The 23583-nt window shown below is 40.2% G+C and overlaps 1 protein-coding gene across 1 annotated transcript in view; it reads right to left on the reverse strand.

Moving 5' to 3' along the window:
* ZAP70 (zeta chain of T cell receptor associated protein kinase 70) overlaps nt 1-21302 on the reverse strand; it is a 156367-nt gene extending 135065 nt beyond the window's left edge. Inside the window, exon 1 of the mRNA XM_072113891.1 lies at nt 21238-21302. The gene's annotated coding sequence lies outside the window, so the exon portion shown is untranslated. The remainder of the gene's footprint in view (nt 1-21237) is intronic.
* Nucleotides 21303-23583: the final 2281 nt, after the last annotated feature.

Here is a 23583-nt window from a genome sequence, read left to right on the forward strand (position 1 = left end):
GCCGCCATATACCACATAATACATACACTGTGCCGCCATATACCATATAATACATACAGTGTGCCGCCATATACCATATAATATATACAGTGTGCCGCCATATATCATATAATACATACAGTGTGCCCGCATATACCATATAATACATACAGTGTGCCGCCACCTAGGCGGGCGGCCAGGAGTGGAGGGCCCTGGATGGGTGAAGCGGGCGGCCGGGAGATGTGGGCAGGCCGTGGAGGTTTGAGGCGGGCGGCCGGAAGTGGCGGGAAAGGTGGGCGGGCCGCAGATGCATGAGGCGGGCGGTCGGGTCGCGGACAGGGGAGGCGGGCCTCGGATGGAAGACATGGGCCGGCCAGAGGGGGAGGGGGGCGGACCACAGACTGGAGAGGCGAGCCGGGGGTCCGGGAGAGGAGGGTCAGAAGGCGGCCGCAGAGAGAAGGGGCCGAGCTGCGGCAAGTGATAATGCCTGATGCCGCCCCACCGTCCACCAGGAGGCGCCACCGCCTCAACTTGCCTCATGGTGGGTGCGCCCCTGGCAGGAACTCAGGAGCTGGCACACGGAACAGGAACGCAGAAACGGGAACACTGGAGACATGGGAACACAGGAACAGGATGACTGGAACACTGGAGACACAGAAGGGCATTCACTTCACAGGAAATGGCTGAAGATCTGACGGCTCTGCTGGATTATACAGCAGAGCCGGATTAACCAGGAAGCTGACCCTTTAAATCCTCAAGACCCAATGCATGCACGGCCTAGTCGGATCCTGAGCAGGAGCGTGGAGAGGTAAGTCAGGGCCCTGGGAATCTGCAGCAGGGCGCCACAGAGAGGGGCACGGGTGTGCCCCCGATCCATGAGATGGATCGCAGGGGCACCCGTAACAGGCAGCTTGCATTCACTATGGGATGGAGGAGCCAAGAGGCACAGTGTTGATGGCAGCTGGAGCCTCTTAGGCTCATTTGCATATTTGAATAAAGTCTTTTTTACACAAATCTATTGAAGGAAAATGGTACATCCACTAGAGATCTTTACGAGCAAGTAAGTGAGGGGAGTCAAACATCAGTAAATCTAGATTTCTTTCTATGTAGATGCCCTTTTCAGGGCAAAGAGGGGAATAGGGAGAGAAGGCTGTGAAGGAAACATATAGATAATTGTCCTTTTTAGGGAAATGTGAAGAAGTGTGATATCATCAAAATCATCTCATAAGTTATGGAAATTGCCATATGTGGATATTTTTGCTGGGAACGTATTCACTGTGCCCATGCTTTTAAAATAGCAATGCTACAGTTTGCTTAATCCACACATTCCTAAATTGCTGAGTACATATTCACTGCATCTATTTTTTACAAGGATATTAAGGATATTTTTTTATCTTTATTGAGCATATCCTGCAGGGTGCCCCACCCAGTAGTCAGCGCAATGGGAAAAAACAGGTCCTTCTTCTCACTGCTGAAAAAGAAGCAAAGGGAAAACCAGGTACTTTCTATTACTGTCCATATGCAAGGACAAGCATTCCCGTCACATCCTACAAGCCACGCTTCAGTACTTTTTTATGGGTTTTTTTTCTTGGTTTTTATAAAAAGTTTCTTTTTAAAAGAAAAAAGGTTTGTTTTTGTAAATTTGTAAAATTTTTGGTAGATCTAGGGAGTTCCTGGAAAAGGGAAGGAATTTTTCATACTTTTTTCATACTTTTTCAGACTGCATCTTTCGCTCAGACAAATGAGTTTCAGCATGGTATGTTGTTGTGTCCCCATGGCTGTTCTGATACTAGTGGTGCAGGCAGGGGCAGCCTGGGAATTTAAAGTGGCCTTGGAAAAAACTGTTAAAGTGGCCCCATTCTGTGGGCGGGGTCAAAACAAGTAGGTGTGGCCTTGTGATGTGGGTGGAGTTACTAAACTCCATACAAACTGTTAATAGATGGTGTAAATCAACATGTACACCGCAGAGAAAGAGACTCATACTGCCTCCTTGTAAAGGAATAACACTTCTATTTTAAGAGCACACAACTTAATACTGCCATATATGCACACTAAAAACATACTACAATCCCCTTTCCAATAAACAAGAATGTAACTACTATAATACTACTGCCCCTAAGTAAAATATATTGTAATACTGCCCCCCTATGTACAAGATTATTCCTACTATAATACTGCCCCCTAGGTACAAGAATATAAGTACTATAATACTGCCCCCTATGTACAGGAATATAACTACTATAATACTGCCCCCTATGTACAAGAATATAACTACTATAATACTGCCCCCTATGTACAGGAATATAACTACTATAATACTGCCCCATATGTACAGGAATATAACTACTATAATACTGCCCCCTATGTACAGGAATATAACTACTATAATACTGCCTCCTATGTACAAGAATATAACTACTATAATACTGCCCACTATGTACAAGAATATAACAACTATAATACTGCCCCCTATGTACAATAATATAACTACTATAATACTACCCCTATGTACAAGAATATAATTAATATAATACCGCCCCCCTATGTACAAGAATATACCTACTATAATACTGCCCCCTATGTACAAGAATTTAAGTACTATAATACTGCCCCTATGTACAAGAATATACCTACTATAATACTGCCTCCTATGTACAAGAATATAACTACTATAATACTGCCCCCTATGTACAAGAATATAACTCCTATAATACTGCCCCTATGTACAAGAATATATCTCCTATAATACTGCCCATATGTACAAGAATATAACTCCTATAATACTGCCCCCTATGTACAGGAATATAACTACTATAATACTGCCCCCTATGTACAAGAATACAACTCCTATAATACTGCCCCCTACATACAGAAATATAAATACTACAACACTGCCCCCTATGTACCAGAATATAACTACTATAATACTGCCTCCTATGTACAAGAATATAACTACTATAATACTGCCCACTATGTACAAGAATATAACAACTATAATACTGCCCCCTATGTACAATAATATAACTACTATAATACTACCCCTATGTACAAGAATATAATTAATATAATACCGCCCCCCTATGTACAAGAATATACCTACTATAATACTGCCCCCTATGTACAAGAATTTAAGTACTATAATACTGCCCCTATGTACAAGAATATACCTACTATAATACTGCCTCCTATGTACAAGAATATAACTACTATAATACTGCCCCCTATGTACAAGAATATAACTCCTATAATACTGCCCCTATGTACAAGAATATATCTCCTATAATACTGCCCATATGTACAAGAATATAACTCCTATAATACTGCCCCCTATGTACAGGAATATAACTACTATAATACTGCCCCCTATGTACAAGAATACAACTCCTATAATACTGCCCCCTACATACAGAAATATAACTACTACAACACTGCCCCCTATGTACCAGAATATAACTACTATAATACTGCCCCCTATGTACAGGAATATAACTACTGTAACAATGTCCCCTATGTACAAGAATATAACTACTATAATACTGCCCCCTATGTACAAGAATATAACTACTCTAATACTGCCCCCTATGTACAAGAAAATATCTACTATAATACTGCCCCATATGTACCAGAATATAACTACTATAATACTGCCCCTTGTACAGGAATATAGCTACTATTACTAGTAGCCAGCAACCCCTCCAGTATATAGCCAGCCAACCCCCCGGTATACAGTCAGTGTGCCACCCCAGTATACATCCAGCCCACTGTAATATCTATATATATATATATATATATATATATATATATATAGCCAGCCCCCCAGTATACAGCTAGCCAGTCCTCCTAGTATATTCAGTCCGCCCAGTATACAGCCAGACTGCCCATATCCCCAGTATACAGCCTGCCAGCCCATATCCCCAGTATAAAGCCAGACAGCCCCTGCCCCAGTGTACAGCCCCTGCCCCAGTGTACAGCCCCTGCCCCAGTATACAGCCTTCCAGCCCATAGCCCCAGTATACAGACCCTGCCCCAGTGTACAGCCCCTGCCCCAGTATACAGCATGCCAGCCCATAGCCCCAATGTACAGCCCCTGCCCCAGTATACAGCCCCTGCCCCAGTGTACAGCCCCTGCCCCAGTGTACAGCCCCTGCCCCAGTATACAGCCTGCCAGCTCATAGCCCCAGTATACAGCCAGACTGACCCTGCCCCCGGTATACAGCCCCTGCCCCAGTGTACAGCCCCTACCCCAGTGTACAGCCCCTGCCCCAGTATACAGCCGGCCAACCCATAGCCCCAGTATACAGCCAGACTGACCCTGCCCCCGGTAAACAGCCCTTGCCCCAGTATACAGCCCCTGCCCCAGTATACAGCCTGCCAGCCCATAGTCCCAGTATACAGCCAGACTGACCCTGCCCCCGGTATAACGCCCCTGCCCCAGTGTACAGCGCCAGCACAGTACATAAAAATAAAAACACATGAAACTCACCTCTCCGATGCCCCGACGCTGCTCCCCTTCTTGATTCAGTCCAGCCGCGGTGACAACTCCGTACGGGCCGGCGTTGCACAGACCATGACGTCGGCAAGCGGCTGACATCATGGTCTGTGCGACGCCGGTCCGTACAGAGCTATCACCGCGACCGGACTGAATCAAGAAGGGGAGCAGCGTCTGGGCATCGGAGAGGTGAGTTTCATGTGTTTTTATTTTTCCATAGGCCCCACCAGTCCCAGACCGGCCGCGGACTGGCCCAAAGCGAGCCCACCGGGATTTCTCCTTATGACCAGTCCGCTCCTGGGTGCAGGTGCAAAAAATGACTGAAAATGGAGGCAGCAGAGGAGTAAGCAAAGTAGGAGGCAAAGGCAATCCTACGTTGTGGAAGAATATGCTGATACTACATTACACCAATAAACACTGAAAGAGATGCAATGTCCCTGCCCAAGCTTACTTGTTCACATGTCAATTGTGATGTGCACCTTGGGACTGATGGAATTGTGCAGTGCACACCTGATATCCTCCAAAGCCTGTTGGCGCAGTGCAGGGTTGACCTGCATAAAAAGTAATGACAGCTGAGATTGCTGTATTGTGGGACAGCGTCCGCTATAACACATCTTAAAGATCTTTGTTTTCACCATCTGCAATGGTAGTTTTTTAACTCCTTAAGAATGCAGCCATTTTGTAGTTTAAGGCTCAGTCCCATTTTTGGGATTCTGACCTGCGTCGCTTTATATGGTTATAAGTTTTGAATTTTGGCTGATAAGTTTATTTACAAAAATAAATTATGAATTTTTTGAAAAATTAGCCATTTTCGAAATCATTGCGTTTTCAGGCAGATTTACCACCTAAATAAGTTGCTGATTAACATTTCCCATGTCTACTTTACATTTTCATCATTTTTGAAATGTCTGGATAATTTATTTTGATGTCACACGGTTTACAAATAGATTATCGATTTTCCGTATTTTCAGAATTTACTATTTTGGGGATAAATATGGTTTTGAATGAAGTTTTACATATTTAGCATTAAAACCACCCTATATAACCAACCCATTTGCAAATCTGCACCCCTCAAGCTATCAGAAACAGTTTTTAGGAAGATTGTTAACCCCTTGAGATCTTCATAGTAATTGAATTAAAATAGAGGTGAAATTTAGAATGGTCAAATTTTGTCGGTTATATGTTCACTTTAGCCCTAAAATTTACACACTTCCAAAAGATAAAAAGTGAAAACCCACCATAAAATTTGTGATGCAATTTCTCCCGATTACAGAGACCCCCCATATGTGGCCGTGACTTGTTTTATGGGGGCACAGCGAGGCGCAAAAGGGTAGGAGCGCCCTGCAGCTGCCAGGATTTTAATTTCCTCATGGGCCCATTTTGCAGGCTAGAAAATTTTTGCTTTTTCATTATTGGGGCCATGTGATGGCATTTTTTTTTTTTGCGGGATGAGATGCCTTTTCCAGTGTTACCATTTTGGGGTTGGTATCCCCTATTGTTGAAAATTTAGGAACTTTTTTGAGGTCAGGAGTAGAAAAGCATCAATTCTGTACTGGATTATTTATTTATTTTTTTTTCATATTCATCGTATAGCCTAATAATCATGTTATCTTTATTCTATTGGTCAAAGCGATAACTGGGATACCAGATTTGAATATTTTTTCTTATGTTTTACTAAATTTGCCAAATAAAATCCTAATGTGGGGAAAAAATCTGTCATTTTTGCATCGCCGTCTTTCAAGTTACAATGTCTTTTAACATTGTAACGTTTTTGGCTACAGAGCTGGTTGATGTTTTTAGTGGAACATGTTGTACTTTGCAACAGTATCATTCTGGAGTACATATGTTTTGTTGATCAGATTTTATTGCATTTTTTGTGGGATTCAATAGGTAAAAATCATAATTTTGGGCGGGTTTTTAACGTTTTTTTTTACGGCGTTCATCGTACAAGTTCAATAATTATTAAATTTTATTCTACGGATTTTTACGGACGCGGTGATACCATATATGTAGGGTTTGTGTTATGATTTAGACTTTTGCTTAGCGTTATATGTCTCTTTATATGTTAGGATTATGGGCATTTTTATTGATTTATTACTTTATTTTGTTATTGAATAACCTTTTTTTTTACTTTTTTACTAGTTCCACCATGGGACATGAACAAGCAATCATTTGATTGCTTGTTAAGGATAATACTCTGCAATACTGATGTATTGCAGGATATTAGCAGTGTCAGCCTATGCACTGATGCCATCTTAATGGCACTGCTTTCAGACATCTCTGGGGCCCTGATCGGACCCCAGGGGGCGATCGTGGGGGGAAAGACCCTGCAGAGGCATGTTAAATGGTGGTAGTGTCACATCCTCCCTTTGTGGGGTGACAGGTGACCTTATTATTCAAAAGGTCGTGGAAGAGGCTGAGACAACTGAAGCAGAAGAAGTAAACTTGGTTTTTTTTTTTTTGGTGTATCATCTACAGCAGCTCATGTTTTGTTTGCAGGTGCCTGGTCACACTTGTGTTGTCTTCTGCAGGTTTCCAAGCCATGTAGATTCTTTAAGCCAGCACTTGTATGCTCAGTCTCTGGGTATGGTAGGTAGTAGGAGGCGACACCTTAGTTATAGGCTACCCAAAGCAGCTTTTCACCCTTCTGCATCTTCTGCTGTCTACCTGGGGTTTTGTGACCACCATCTCTTCCTCTGAACTATCATTTCCTTTTATCCATGTGTGGTTTAGGACATCATAAATAGCCCTCCTTGTTAGTCTCCACATTGCAGAAAGGCGCCGAAGTTGGAACTTTGGTTGCATTCGCACTATGGTAGATATCCTGCACTGGTGCCTTCTTACACCAGAGAAAGTTTTAGTAGGCATGGATATAACATGTCCTTTCCTTGCATCAACACCAACAGCAGCACCATGACCACATCGCTGTCCCTTATTTGCAGCTTCCTTCACACACTTGCAGTTCTCAACTCTGAGTGTAAAGTGAACAAGTATACAGCCGCAGTTTACTGTCACTGCTCTATGAGAAGGTGTGTGAATAAACACACAGTAATTCACACTGCCTTGAAAAAGCCATTTATTTATAATTTCTTGCTGCCCCTTCTCCCACAAACATTACTGGACAGTAATCACTACTCATCGCCACCCATACTGTCTTATAGCACAGTAGCATTAACATAATTTATCTTTAACTACTTTTTTTTTCAATTATTAGCTTTTTTTTTTTCATCTTATGTTAATATTTTAACCCCTTCCCGGCGGCGCGTGCCGGGTCCCGGTGCATGGAGAGGGCTCGCGGGCCAGTAAGTCTTTGCTGCATATTGCAGCAAAGGCTTACCGGTTATACCCGCGAGTGTTTTCATGTCGATCGCATGGGCGCCGCCATCTTGCCGTGGATCGTCGCTCCCTGATGACGTCACGGGGAGCGGCGATCCGTTACCATTACAGCTTCAGGTCTCACGAAGGCCCGCGGCGGTCTTGTTTTAACCCATTCATTACAATGTGCTAATTGAATGAATAAGGAGGAAAATCCCCATATACTGCCATACAGTATATGATAGGATCGATCAGACAACTTAGGGTTAAAGTACCCTAGGGAGTCTGAAAAATAGTAGAAGTAAAAATAAAAAAAAGTGTTTTAAAAAAAAATTATAATAAAAACCCCTAAAAATTCAAATCACCCCCCTTTCCCTACAACTGATATAAATATTAATAAGCAGTAAAATCATAAACACATTAGGTATCGCCCCGTCTGAAAATGCCCTATCTATCAAAATATAATAACAGTTTTTCACTGCGTTTAACCCCGTAACGGAAAATAGTGCCCAAAGTCGAAAATTGCACTTTTTTGCCATTTTGAAAAATATAAAAAAATGTATAAAAAGTGATCAAAAGGTTGTACAGTCCTAAATTTATAGCATTGAAAACGCCATCTAAAGTCGCAAAAAATGCCACCACCCAAAGCTCCGTACACCAAAGTATGAAAAAGTCAGAAGATGACAAAATCCAAAAAAAAAATTTGTACAGGAGGTTTTAATTTTTGTAAATGTATGAAAACATTATAAAACCTATACAAATTTGTTATCCCCGTAATCGTACTGACCCAAAGAATAAAGTAGACCTGTCATTTGGGGCGCACAGTGAAAGCTGTAAAATCCAAGGCCACAAGAAAACGTCGCAAATGTGTTTTTCACCATTTTCACTTCATTTGGAATTTTTTTCCTGCTTCCCAGTACACGACATGGAATATTAAATACTGTCATTATGAAGTGCAATTTGTTACGCAGAAAACAAGCCATTACATAGCTCTTTATGTGGAAAAATAAAAAAGTTATAGAGTTTTGAAGGTGGTGAGTGAAAAATGGAAGTGAAAAAAATAAAAAAGGCCAAGTCCTTAAGGGGCTAAGTAGCCAATTATTGTCAGGGCAATTGCCCGGTTATTATCCCCATTTTGTCCACATCTCAATTGTGATGCATCCATAAGGGAATTTATTGAAGCCTCCTCTCCTCCCAATTCCCCCTTTAATTTAGACTTAGATTCAGTAGTTTTAGATATAGCCCCTTTATCTTTGGTTGATTTGGAGGTCAAGTTGTTCTTCTGTTGTGTTTTTGTGATTGATTGTATTATATGTTTTAGGCGATTGTACTGGGGATGGGTTTGGGCTGGTCTGTAAAGCAGAAGTAAGGGGCAGGAGACAGACAGCATTGCAGCAGACAAGAGACAAGATTTACAGTTGGATCCAGGGGCAACCAAATTGTAAACAACAGGACTAATATACAGGTTTGAATTATATCTGTGAAATTCTGGGTTTTTTTTGTAAATAACAGTGACTTAGAGAATATCTTATTTTGTGATCCTAAGTATATTTAAGGACACTTATCTTTGTGTGAATACCCCTTTAAAGATTGAGACCAAATCAACCAGTTCCTGATTACAACAGATGTGCTATGTCCAGAGTGTGTTATCCTAGAAAGGTGTAGGCAACAGATTAAAGGGGTTTGCCCATGAAAGAACATTCTCAAACGTTAATGCCCTAGTGATGTTTACACAATAAAGATATTTTTTAAACTCTTACTTTACAATTTTACTCAGTTTTATTCCTGTTTTAGCTCCTTTCACTCAGTGATGGTTAGCATCATAGTATCATAGTATATAAGGCTGGAAAAAGACACAAGTCCATCAAGTCCAACCTTTAAGAATTAAATAAATGTTTTATCCCCCATAACGCGTGATATTTTTTCTCTCCAGAAAGGCATCCAGGCCTCTCTTGAACATGTACATAGAGTCCGCCATAACAGCCTCCTGCGGCAGAGAGTTCCATAGTCTCACTGCTCTTACAGTAAACAACCTTTGTCTATGTTGATGGTAAAATCGCCTCTCCTCTAGACGCAGAGGATGCCCCCTTGTCCTGGTCACAGGCCTAGGTATAAAAAGGTAAAATAATCCAGAGTGTGGGCAGGGACTCTTTAAGCAGAAACTACACAATTCATCTGTGCTATGAGATCTTGTGTGCTGACAATGTGCTTAGATTATCAGGGTACAAGTTTATTGTTAGTGTCTTGCTTTAAAGTCCACTCTCATTTCATCATCCTGGTAGGTGTATTTAAGAATCTCTTGGTATATATGTGGTTATATTTATCCTTCTGTCAGTTATAGCATGATTTCTATTAAATTAAATGTGCTGGCATATGCTTTTTGTTAAAAAATTGTCTTTCATGGTGAGCTTGCATACAGGATGTGTTGTGTGCATTGTGTGAAACAATATTACCTGCTGATTCCAGGACTTTCTATAACCCTATAAAGTCGGTCCTTAGAACCCCAGAGAACAACAGGCCATTTTGTGCAGCATGTGCTTTCTCAGACCTGTTACCAATTTTGGAATTCCTGACCTGGTCCAATATAGAGGAATCCTTGAACTCTATCTCTGCTACTGGCCCGGTGATAGGTTACAGAATCCTTGCTTGGAGGATCATTGTACAGAATGACTGACTGCTCCATGACTTGTGGATGAAGCGGCTTTGCTACTTTGAAGGGTGGTCAGGTAGAGAACACTTCACTTCCAACTGAGGATGAAGGTGTTGAAGATAAGGCACAGAAAGAATTGTGTGCCATGTAATTGACAAATTCCTCATTTTGTGCAGCCTATTGGGGCCCACCAGTACACGCTGTACACCCTGGTGCCTACAGGATCACAGGAACTTGGAGCAGTAAGAGACAGAACTTGTCCTCTACCTGCAGCTGCACAATGGTAACATCGCTGTCTCTTAATGACTGCTTTCCTCATTTTAAAAGACCTGCAGTACCAATCCATATTGTGACAGAATCTTTATGATACAAGTATTACAGGACAATATTCATTGAAAGCAACACTTTTACAATCAAGGCATTACTGGACGCTATTCACTGACAACAGCTCCTTTATGATCTATGTATTGGTGCTTGCCATTCAATGAGAAAAGTGCCTTTACGATGTACGTATTGGTGCACGCTAATATTCAATTGCCAATCCCCTCGCAATTTTATGATCTATATATTACTCAACACTATCTAATGACAACAGCACCTATATAATAGTTTGTACTATTCACTGTAAACAGAAAGCTATATGATCTATGTGTTAATGTACACTAATCTTTGACAACAACACCTTTAAAATCTATGTATTCATAGTATATAAGGTTGGAAAAAGATACAAGTCCATCAAGTCCAACCTTAAAGAATTAAACAAATGTTTTTTCCCCATAACATGTAATATTTATGGGGCAGAGAGGCAGAGAGTTTGATGGTCTTACTGCTCTTACAGTAAAGAATCCCTGTCTATAGTGATGGTAGAACCACCTCTTCTCTAGATATACAAAGATATTTGTAGAGATTTCTGTACTGCCCATTCAGGTATTTGTACATTGCAATGAGGACTCCCCTAAACAGTCTTTTTTCTAAACTGAATAATCCCAAATTTTGTAATCTGTCATTGTATTCTAGTCCCCCCATTCCCCTAAAAATCTTGGTTACTCTCCTTTGCACCCGTTCCAGTTCTGTTATGTCCTTTTTATACACTGGTGCCCAAAACTGTACACAATATTCCATATGGGGTCCTACCAGTTTATTATCTACGTATCAATGTATGTTATTCACTGACAACAGCACCCTTATGATCTATGTAATAATGCACACTATGTACTAACATCACCTTTATTATCTGCATATTACAGGATAGTATTCACTGACAACAGTACCTTTATGATTAATGTATTAGTGTGCATTATTCACCAACAACAGCCCCATTATGATCTATGTATTACTGGACGATATTCAGTGAGAAGAGTACTTTTATTATCAATGTAATTTTGTCCGCTTTTCACTGACAAAAAACTTTTATGATCTTCATATTAGTGGACACTATTCACTGACAAAAGCATCTTTATGATCTATGTTATAGTGTGAACTATTCATTGACAACAGCTTTATGATCTATGGATTACTGTCTGTTTTTGACTGACAACAGCACCTTTATGATCTACATATTAATGTGTATTATTCAATTACAACAGAATCATTATGATTTAGGTTTTCTTGGAGACATGTACTGACAAAAGCACCGTATTAGTGTGCCTTTTATGCTGACAACCTGTATGATCCTTTGTGTTATAGCCCATTATTTACTGAAAAGTGAACTTTTATGATCTCTGTATGAATGCGCGCTATTCATAGCCAAAGGCAACTTCAAAATCTTTGTTTTACTGAGTGCTTTTTCCCAGACAACATATCTTTTAGGATCTTTGCATTAGTGGATGCTATTCACTGAGATCAGCATCTACATGACCTATGGATTAGTGCACACTATTCAATGACAAAAGCACATTTATGAGCTACGTATTACTAGCCACTATTCAATCCCAAGTGAAGTTTTATGATCTTCTTATTACTGTGCACTATTCATTGAAAACAGCACATTTATGATATATGTTTTAATGGATGCTATTTATCAACAACAGTCCCTTTATAATCTAAATATTACTGACGTCTCAATCTTTATAATCTACATTTTAGTCCATGGTATTCACCGACAACAGCACCTGTATCATCTACATATTATTGCACACTATTCACTGATCTACGTATTACTGGATGCTATTCACTAACAACAGAACCAGTATGATTCATGTATGTGTGCGGTATTCATTGACAACAGCTTCTTTATGATCTACATATTACTTTATATAGATTATACTGCAGAGTCACATGTCTAGTCTGGCCAAGCACAGACATGCCTAAGGAAAACATGCCTGTGGTTGCTGAGAGGCTGAAAGTTTTTTAATTGAAAGCTTGGCACATTTTCCTGAACATGGACCTGGATCCCTGACAGCACCACTTGTTCAGTTTCCAGGTGCCGAACTCACCAAATTTGGCACAGACCCAACCTTTGCAGTACGGGTCCACTCATCACTGATGTTGAGCTCTCGAGAATACTAGTTATCTTCCTTTGTCAGACATGATGTTGTGCGTGAAACTTCACTTTGTTTTATGCAAATTAGGCTTTAATCACAAGTGAAGTATCATAATTAGGGCACAAGAATGGAGAGGCTTCGCACTACGTTAACCCACACTGCACACTTAGAACAGCTGATTTGTAGAACAGCTATGCATACTGTCATCTGAAAAACTACTCAACCATATGATTATGACTTTATATAACAACAAGAGCATAACACAGGAGGAAATATATGCCCTGAAGACACTACTGGAAAATGAAGGAGATGAAGGGAAAATTCCAATTTTACTCTATTACCATAAACTTCAGGATATGATGATCAACACCAGCTCATCAGAGCTGTGTTGTGAACCTTTCGTCTTATAAGCCTAACAAACCTGAAATGTCAGTTCTCTCTCTGTCTTTTTGCCCAAAAGATCTGTGAACAATAATAAACTCTGCAATAACATGGAGGATTTCTTCAGAAAAATAAGGCCCACTGGATTTCCATTTTCAATACTCGTCTGACAAGATGACAGGATCCTACAACCTGGAACCAACACAACACTGATTAAATATATAGACTGCTTCGGACAAAAAGGGAAAACTGAAAATCTTAGGAAAAGATAGAACCAAGTGCATAACCTAACCCTGCTAACAAAGAGCTACTAGATCATTGAAAGTATACCCAGAATTAACAATAAACCTTCTGACAAAGGGGATAAAATAGTCATGATCAACACCTCTATGTCCAGGAAGAAAACAGCTGTCCAACCCCATTTAATGCTGAAACTAGTTACAAAAACAACTGATTGACGAGACCAGGGAGTTTCCAATTGACATCTAGCACAAGGTAAAACTACTAGAACACCATTGACCTTTTAAATAAACTCAAAGCTATAGGCCAATTACCTAATTTTACCATCCTGGCCACCATGGATGTGGAATCTGTCACGGTAGACTGTGGCGTATTCTTGATATGTATCTCTATATGGTGTTTTGTAGTGGGTTTCATGTGTATTTGTATATAATCATGTGTGTAACATTGACCTCTGGAAGTTTGTAGTCCTGGAATGTTCTACATTCCTTCAGTAGTCTTGGTCATTCCACCGATCCAGTGGGGGTTTGCTGTACTAGTGTAATAAACTCCCACCCCCCTACTAGGTGATAACCAGATAGCAGAGGAGGTGGGGGTAGATTTTGGGTCTGGGACTTTTTTAAAAAAAAACTTGTTTAGAAGGGGTTGTTGATAAACCTTTGCTCTGGAGAGCAAGCTGTGGCGCTCTACCATAGGACATGGCTGATGTGTGACTTGTTGCTTTACTGGAATAAAACTCAAGAAATATCGCTCAGTGCCTGTCTTCTCCGATCACGAGGGCTTTTCGTGTTTTCATGACAGAATCTTTGTACACAAACATTCCCCACAAAGATGGAATAGCAGCAGGAGTCGGATAGAAATACAACCTACCTAGCACAACAGTTTATAACAGAAACAATACAGCTCGCCATTAGACTTATTCACACCTGCCCTTGCCTAGGAAATGCCACAGGATCAGTGTGAGGGCAAGATTTACCAACATAGGAAAAGGATATCTAGCACTTGACAAGCTATAGCCGTGTTAAAACTTTGTTTCTTTATTGAGTTAATTGCATACAGCAATGGGACAAGTACACAGGCTCTTATGCCAAAACACAAGCATTTTATACTACATGTGTTCTTTCCCCATTGCTGTATGCATGTTTTAATGATCTCAATAAAAAAAACTAAAGTTTAACAGATATCTACCTTGTCAAGTTCTGGATATCATTTTCCTATGTTGGTAAACACAACTTTACCAACAGAACTTGTTACAGAACAATTTGTGCTCCCTCACAACTACTTTGCATTTGGAAAGGACCTGTACCTACAGTGTCACAGTTTTTTTTATGACAGATGATATTATGGACTGCAGGTGAGGAGGCCCTTCTTCAATTCCATAAGGGTGGTGCATTTATTTATTGAACTGGGTTCAAATTCTAGTTAAAGGTGATAGGTAAATGTTTCAGTAGGTTACATTTTTCTGAAGCAAAGCCTTTTGCTTCAGAAAGCAATAACCCACCAAAACATTTCCATGTATCTAATAAACCTCAACTTTAACTATGAATTGAACCGAGTTCATACTCAAGAAGTTCATATTCAAACCTGCCTGAATGTTTTAATTGATTTTTCCTCTTCGGCATGTATTTATTGGGTAATCAAAATTGCATGGTTCGATTTTTATATTTAATAAAGGTTTAGTCAAAGCGAAGTAACCTTGGGAGGTGTAGTTCAAAGACTCAATGCACTGTGCATGTGGGGCACATTTACTTACCTGGTCCTGTTGCGATCTGCGAGGTACATTGTCCGATGAGGATAAAGTCCGGCGCTATTCACTAAGATCGTGCGACCGATATCCTGCATGTGTCGCTTTCCTGCTCAGGTCCGCCGGATTTCATGTTTTTCTTCCCGATGTGAGTGAATGTCTTGCAACACAATTTGAATTTTAAATCCCGTGCTTAGTCCGAATCAGTCAGGTTATCTGACGGCCACGCCCCCGATTTGTGTTGCATGAAAGTCAGCGTGATTACGCCAAAATCTGATCGGATCGCATGCACCAAAAACCCCTGTTAAATGCGGTGAAAATCAGAAATAATTGGGAAAATTGTCGGAAATGCGGTGTGCAGACACTTAGTAAATGTGCACAAGTGTATTTAAGCCCAGGCTTCCCAGGCCGAATCCCGCCGATGTGCCCAGACTTCACATCTATGGCAATGCGAGGGAACAATAAGTTAATTGCCCTGCCTTAGACGATCGGATGTAAACAAAGATGACAGGCGGTGCAGCCTGTGACATCACCACACCGCGATGTCACGGTGCTGCCTGTAGCAGGGCGCCGCGATCTTTGTTTATATCCAATAGAATCCTGACACTACGATCGAAGGGAAGATGAGGTCCACGCGCATCGGGGGAACGATGGAAGGTGAATACAATTTTATTATTTTACCTAGGACTGTATATATTTATTATGGGGGGGATGTATATAGCTATAATAGGATTCTTCATAAAGTTTTTTATTATAGGGAGGCGGCTTTATATACTTATTATAGGGGGCTGTATATAGTGATTACAGGGGATATATATAGTTATTGTAAGGGGACTGTATATAGTTATTACAGGGGGTGTATGTAGTTATTATAGGGGAACTTTATATAGTTATTATAGGGGGGCTGTGTATAGTTATTATATATGGGCTGTATAAAGTTATTATAGGGTTATTATATAGGTTTTATACGGAGGGTGTATATAGTTATAAGAGACTGTATATAGTTAAAGAGGGTGTATATAGTTTTTATAGGGGACTGTATATAGTTATAGGGAGGCTGTATATAGTTATTATAGGGAGGATATATATAGTTATTATAGGGAGGCTGTATATAGTTAATGCTGTGGGACTGTATATAGTTATTGCTGGGGGGCTTTACATAGTGATTACTAGGAGCTGTATACAGTGACTGCTGGGGGAGCTGTATATATTGGTTGCTGGGGGAACTGTATACAGTGATTGCTGGGGAGCTATATATAGTGATTGCTGGGGGAGCTGTATATAGTGGTTGCTGGGAGAGCTGTAAATAGTGGTTGCTGGGGGAGCTGTATACAGTGATTACTGGGGGACTGTATATAGTGATTACTGGGGGCTGTATACAGTGATTGCTGGGGGGGCTGTATATAGCCATTGCTGGTGGAGCTGTACATAGTGATTACCGGGGAGGCTATATATAGCTATTGCTGGGGAACAGTATATAGCAATTGCTGTTCCATGTCTGGACTACATTCAATGGGGGCCCCCACCAGATTTTGCACCCAGGGGCCCACACCAACCTTAATCTGACACTGTGCTTATTTCTGTGGGAGCTGTACATAGTGATTACTGGGGAGCTGTACATAGTGATTACTGGGGGATGTATACAGTGATTGCTGGGGGCTGTATATAATGATTGCTGGGGGTTGTATATAGTGATTGCTGGGGGTTGTATGTAGTGATTGCTGGGGGCTATAAATAGTGATTGCTGGTGGGTTGTATATAGCGATTGCTGGGGATTGTATTTAGTGATTGGTGGGGGGCTGTATATAGTGATTGCTGGGGGAGCTGTTTTAGTGATTGCTGGGGGATCTGTATATAATGATTACTGGGGAGGCTGTATATAGTTATTGCTGGGGAACAGTATATAGCAATTGCTGTTCCCTGCCTGGACTACATTCAATGGGGGCCCCCATCAGATTTTGCGCCTCGGGGGCCCACATCAACCTTAATTTGGCCCTGCTTATTACACTGTGCTGACTTTTAGATTTTTAGTCTAAATGTTTATTTTAATTTCTAGAAGCCGATATAGGGGAAAAAAATTAATTAGTTAACTTTTACATACATAAAAATGTATTAAAATATATAAAGTGGATTTTACATATTGTAATTTTTAAATATTGTAATTGCTTATTACAGTAGATATCATTTTTCTTGTGCTGCACTACAAGACCAACTTCTTGTTCCTAAAGTAGGCAGCATGTTTTTAAAACTTTGAATCCCAGTGCTGTGCTCAGACAGATGTGGAAAAACACCTCCTACAGCTAAGGACTAAATTTCTCCAGTTGGGCTACTGACCAAAAGGTACCAAATCAGCAAAGCAAAGCAGCCATCAGCATAGACAGCTCACTCACATATGAAGTGAACAGGAGGCCCAATTCCCCCTCGTTGTCACACACAGCCTACAATTGGAGATTCTTTGTCATATTGCTAGTGAACTCCAGCCTATCTTTCATGAAGATAAACGAATAAAAGAAGTATTCCCAGTACCCCTCTCCTTTCCTTACAGTACCTACCAAACTTGAATCAACTAGTTGTCCAGAGGGCCCTGATGTCCCCACCAGAAAATGGCACCTGACACTCTCTGCAAAACAGGTGCAAAACATATTTGCAATTTCATATTAGTGACCATTTACCTGCACCACTATCACAGCAGGTACATAAGGGGGCATTTTCCTGCAGGTTTTCCAATGTGGCATACCTTTCTATTTGTCAACCGTGTATGTCTTTATGTGGGGAAAACAGGTCAGTGACTTGATAAGCACATACACTTGAATCAATCCGATATTAATAACAGAAGCAAAGAGCTCCCACTGGCCACACATTTCTTCAGAGAGGACCACACTATTAAAGATTTACGGATCACAATTGTAATGGGACATTTCAAGGCACAGAGGGAAAGAATACTTAATGCATTACAAAGTGGTCTTAATATGACTCCAATATATGACTTGCAGTCCATAAGCAGATAAGAGCCAGAGCTCTCATAATATAACATCATATCTGAAGATAACTAGTATTCTCAAAAGCTTACCATCAAATAAACTCAGCTAGCCTCAGAAAGGAATCACCTGATTTCTTCACCCTTTTTGTGGACACATGATCATGTGTTTTTTGTGCCATGCTTATATAAAGATGAAATAATTTATAACACTCAATGGTTAATAATATAAATGAGCATCTATTAACAATAACCGTGGATAAATACAAATGGATACATTAATAAGTAAGAATAATCATGTAAGAAAATAAATGATAGGCAAGCCCTATATCTACAAGAGATATATGTACAAAGAACAGTTATGGCTTCAAAGAAGACTAGAATAAAGCTTTTATACCTATAGCCAAAAGGGCTAGCAAGAGCCCCACATGTATCGCCAAGGGCTGTATACTTTTAAAGTATATCATTTATTTTACATATATTACGCTATTTATTAATACTTGCTGAAAATACATTCTTACTTCAGTTTACTTACATTGTTACTGCACTGTATTTCTATAATAATTATCAATTTAGACAGATAGCATGGTGAGCTAATATGGCTTAAAAGAAATAACTTTGCTATAAGAATCAGGATGGTAGAAAACTAGATAACAAATGGATAAGCTTAGAGTAGAAAAATAGTGGGTAGGATTTATCATAAAGCGGGCTTCATGCACTAGTTTTTCAGATTGTCTTATGAGTTTTTTGCATATCAGATTTATCACAGAGGCTTTCACTGCTCGATAAATGTGCCATATGAAGTGTTAATGTCTGTATTGGATTTGAGACAATTCTTTATAAAATTTTACAAAAATTTTACAAATGTTGGCGTATATCAGAAGTTGATAAATTATGTATTTTGTATGTATACATATTGATTTATTAGCACACCTATTATGTTGTTTCATACCTTAAATGTTGAAAAAAAAATTTAAACTTTATTAAAACCAAGCAAAATATATAAGAAAATATAAATCAATATTTTACTTGTAGGCTATGGATATCCTTGTATAGATCTAGGGTCTGTTTCAAGTACTATTTTTGTTTTTAAGCACACATGTCAGAAAACTAGGCGCTCTTCTTCTAAATATCTTTATGTGACGGAAGAAGACCCAGAATGAGGTGACAATACCAGGTGTGACACTTAGAAGCAGACTATGATTGTGCATAAGGCAAGGCTGTACAGCTTGAACTATTCTATATAAATAATGGTAAAAGCAGATTTTTCTAAAACAAAGTATTAAGGCAGGCCTACACAGACTGACATATCCATTAGTGTGTCCTTTATTGCAATTCTTTTGTTTGCAGATCTTGAAACCTACAGTGAAGTTTCTAAATGTTATATATGAAATGGGCACTTAATGTCCATTAATGCACAAGAACAAAGATTTACCCAATTCTACATCATACAGTGAGGATTGTACTTGCAATTGTAACTGAACATTTCTATTCTCTAGCAGGTAAATAATATAGTGTAACATAACACTGTATATACTCGAGTATAAGCCAACCCAACTATAAGCCGAGAGCCTTAATTTTACCACCAAAAACTGGAAAACCTATTGATTCAAGTATAAGCCGAGGGTGTAGGATACAGCCGGCCAGTCCCAGGGAGTATACAGCCAGTCCCCATGTAGTACACAGCCAGCAGCATGTAGTATACAGCAAGCCTTCCTCCTGTATTATACAGCCAGCCAGCCCCCTGTATTATACAGCCAGCCAGCCCCCTGTAGTATACAGCCAGTCAGCCCCATGTAGTATACAGCCAGCATCATGTAGTATACAGCCAGCCACCCCCCCCTGTAGTATACAGCCAGCCAGGCCCTTGTAGTATACAGCCAGCCAGCCCCCTGCCATCAGCGGCGACACCAGCGCATCATAGTGTGCGCTGGTCAGCATAACACATGGACACGACTCTGCCGGCTAGAGAAGAAAGAGAAGAAATAGAGAAAAAATAAGAGAGAAGAGGAGCTGCGTCGAGGATCGGGAGCCGCGCCGAGGATCGGGAGCCGCGCCGAGGATCGGGAGCCGCGCCGAGGATCGGGAGCCGCGCCAAGGATCTGGGCGCCAGAGGGTGAGTATTAAGTTTATTTTTTTTATTGACTCGGGTATAAGCCAAGGTGAGGTTTTTCAGCACATTTTTTGTGCTCAAAAACTCAGCTTATACACAAGTATATTCTGTAGTTTATCAGGGCATTTCAGAATAAAATACTTTTTACAACCATTAGTCTACTACAGTAGCAAAACATGTAACATTTTAACTATCATGGTGAAAGTTGCAGAAAAGTAGGTCATGCTTCTCTCTCATTGTTTTCAGTGTCTCTATGTAGCTGATGTAAACTATAACAAAAGAAAATCATAATTCACCCGTCACATAATTACCACATAAACTAAAGGTCAGTAAAACTTGCTTTATGTGCAACACTAAATACAGATGCAACTGATTCTGTTATAGTAATACGCATAAATAATACTGCTTTTGATACCTTCCATTAAAGATTCATTACAAATATTATTAGAACGTTATTAGAACAAACAAGTGCCTTTGTTAAGTGCCACAAATTTTGTTAAGTAGAGTCTTCATAGCAGTAAAAATGTTTTAAAATTTTCAAGAAGTTAACACAATTTAAATTAGACTGATAAAGTGCTTGTTAAAGGACATCAACAATAGCATCAGGGTCAAAAACTACTATATTGTGCATTTTGTTTTGTTGTCTAAATCTTAGATATCGCCCTAACAGGACGCATTAGACCTTATTCTTTCTCTGTTTCTATGGCTGTGTAGAGTTATTCAAATCTTTGATTTTTAACCATTAAAATGTCCTTAATTCCTTGATATTTAAGTTGAGTAATATTGGTAAAAATGTTTTATTCCCACCTACAGCTCCAAAAACATACTACTTTTTAAAATAATACCTAAGAGCATGGTAAGAATACCTGAATCCTGTGATTAACTCTTCAATGTGTCGGGTTGTGCAGGCATTAAATGAACAAAGTCTTCTCACAACCTATTTAAGATGAGTATGCCCTCATTTCAGGGGAAGAGAAGGAGGAGCAACATGCACATTGAAATACAGACAACAGAACATAAGTCTGGTGACTCTATGAGATATAGAAGAGCCCACAGCTGCAGATATTCACTCTCTAATACTTATTCTCTCTTGTAATACTTATTTTTTAACATAATTTTTTTATGAATTAAAAAAAATATGGCTGACAGGTGCAGAACCATTTCCATCTGAAAATGCACATTATAAAAAAAATGCATAATGATTTCTAATGAAGATAGCATTATTAACAGTGAATTAGGATCCTGCCCATGGGGGAAAGGTGGGTTTGGTCGGGGTAGTGAAGAGGGAAGGGATGACAACGGAAGAGGTAAATAACATGAGGGTAGGAGCTGAGCAGATCTGTCTGTAAGCATCTGCAAAGGCAGCGTTTAAATGTACCTTTTCCCTACAGTTAGACTTGTGAAATGTGGGTGAAGGTGTAGTGCTTGCAGTAATGTTTCCATAACTAATAAGAAAAGGGTGTGGGAAAGACGGCAACCTTGCCATTCAAAATTTGGAAGTGGTTAGAAAGTGTTCTGTTCACTCTAATTTTGCAAAATGGATGGTTGCACAGGGTCATAATGGCCATGATAATTTGTGGGAGGGAGCAAAATTATTGAAGCCTTACTGTCATAAACTGCCAGCAAATTATATCAAAAGCCTTCACTGCATCAATGCTGAGAAGGACTAGAGGGGTTTTCTTTGTAACAGCAAAATGGATATCTTAAATAACCCTTGCTGAGTTGTTATTCCCCTCCCTACCGGGTACAAAAACTATTTACTCATTGGCTACAAGGACAGGAATATAAACACACTTAGCCAATAACTTTGCCCAAATTTTTGCTTCAATGCTCAATAGGGGGCAATAGTTCCCACATAGTTTTGGATCTTTACCTGGTTTAAGTATTATGCTGATATTTGCTTCAGTGGATTCATTCCATATTAGTAGCGGCGTTTCGACTCCATCGGTGAGCCTTTTGTGGTCACATACACATAAATATACCAAAATGGAGGACAACACATGAACTAAACCTCGCCCACCTAGTAAGATAAATAATGCAATAAGATGAATAAACTACATCAAAGTCATAATACAACAAATACAGTGCATATGTAAAATAGATTAACAATAAATTTTTAAGATATAAATTATTTTAACAAATAATTTAAGATATAATAATTAGAGATGAGCGAGCACTAAAATGCTCGGGTACTCGTTATTCGAGACAAACTTTTCCCGATGCTCGAGTGCTCGTCTCGAATAACGAGCCCCATTGAAGTCAATGGGAGACTCGAGCATTTTTCAAGGGGACCAAGGCTCTGCACAGGGAAGCTTGGCCAAACACCTGGGAACCTCAGAAAAGGATGGAAACACCACGGAAATGGACAGGAAACAGCAGGGGCAGCATGCATGGATGCCTCTGAGGCTGCCTAATCACACCATTATGCCAAAATTATGGGCAACAGCATGGCCATGACAGAGTGACAGAATGAAGCAAGATAGCATCTAAAACATCCAATAATTGACCCTGACACTATAGGGGACGGCATGCAGAGGAAGCGGCAGCAGCTGCAGGCTAGAGAGTGGCATGGCGACATACCCTAAATGGACTCAGGCTTCAAACCAATGGGTGGCAGAGAGGAACCAAAGGAGGTGAGCAAGAAGCGCTCAAATAATATCGGTACATGATAAAAGTTTGCCAGTATATTTTGTGGATTACACAGCAGGGTGGCGACAAAGTTAACATGGAAGCCATGAAAACAACCCAAAATGCTGCCTGACACAGCTCGTTTGATAAGGGGACCATGTATGGAGGAAGTGAACTAGTAGTAGATTAAAGGTGCTGCAGTTAAAACTATGTTAGTTGGATCTTGGCATGGAGCTGGCGCTGCGCTGCCAGGCGAGCTTTCGCCAATCCAAGCCCCTGTCTCTAGGCTACTCCCCAAACAGCACTTCTAAGAACCTTTTGTATAAGATCAAGTGTAGTAGCGTTCTTATAAGTTTGGGATATGGCAGGTGAGGGGAATGTAAACAGATGCGCAAGAAGCGCTGAAATAATATCGGTAAATGATAAAAGTTTGCCAGTATATTTTGTGGATTACACAGCAGGGTGGCGACAAAGTTAACAAGTTTGATGTGGAATGCCCTGTAATAGCTCTTGGGCGGTGTGCCTTTTATCGCCTAGGCTCAGCAGTTTGAGCACCGCCTGCTGTCGCTTAGCGACGGCACTGC

The sequence above is a fragment of the Engystomops pustulosus genome, chromosome 1, assembly GCF_040894005.1.
Source record: "Engystomops pustulosus chromosome 1, aEngPut4.maternal, whole genome shotgun sequence".
Classification (NCBI taxonomy): domain Eukaryota; kingdom Metazoa; phylum Chordata; class Amphibia; order Anura; family Leptodactylidae; genus Engystomops; species Engystomops pustulosus.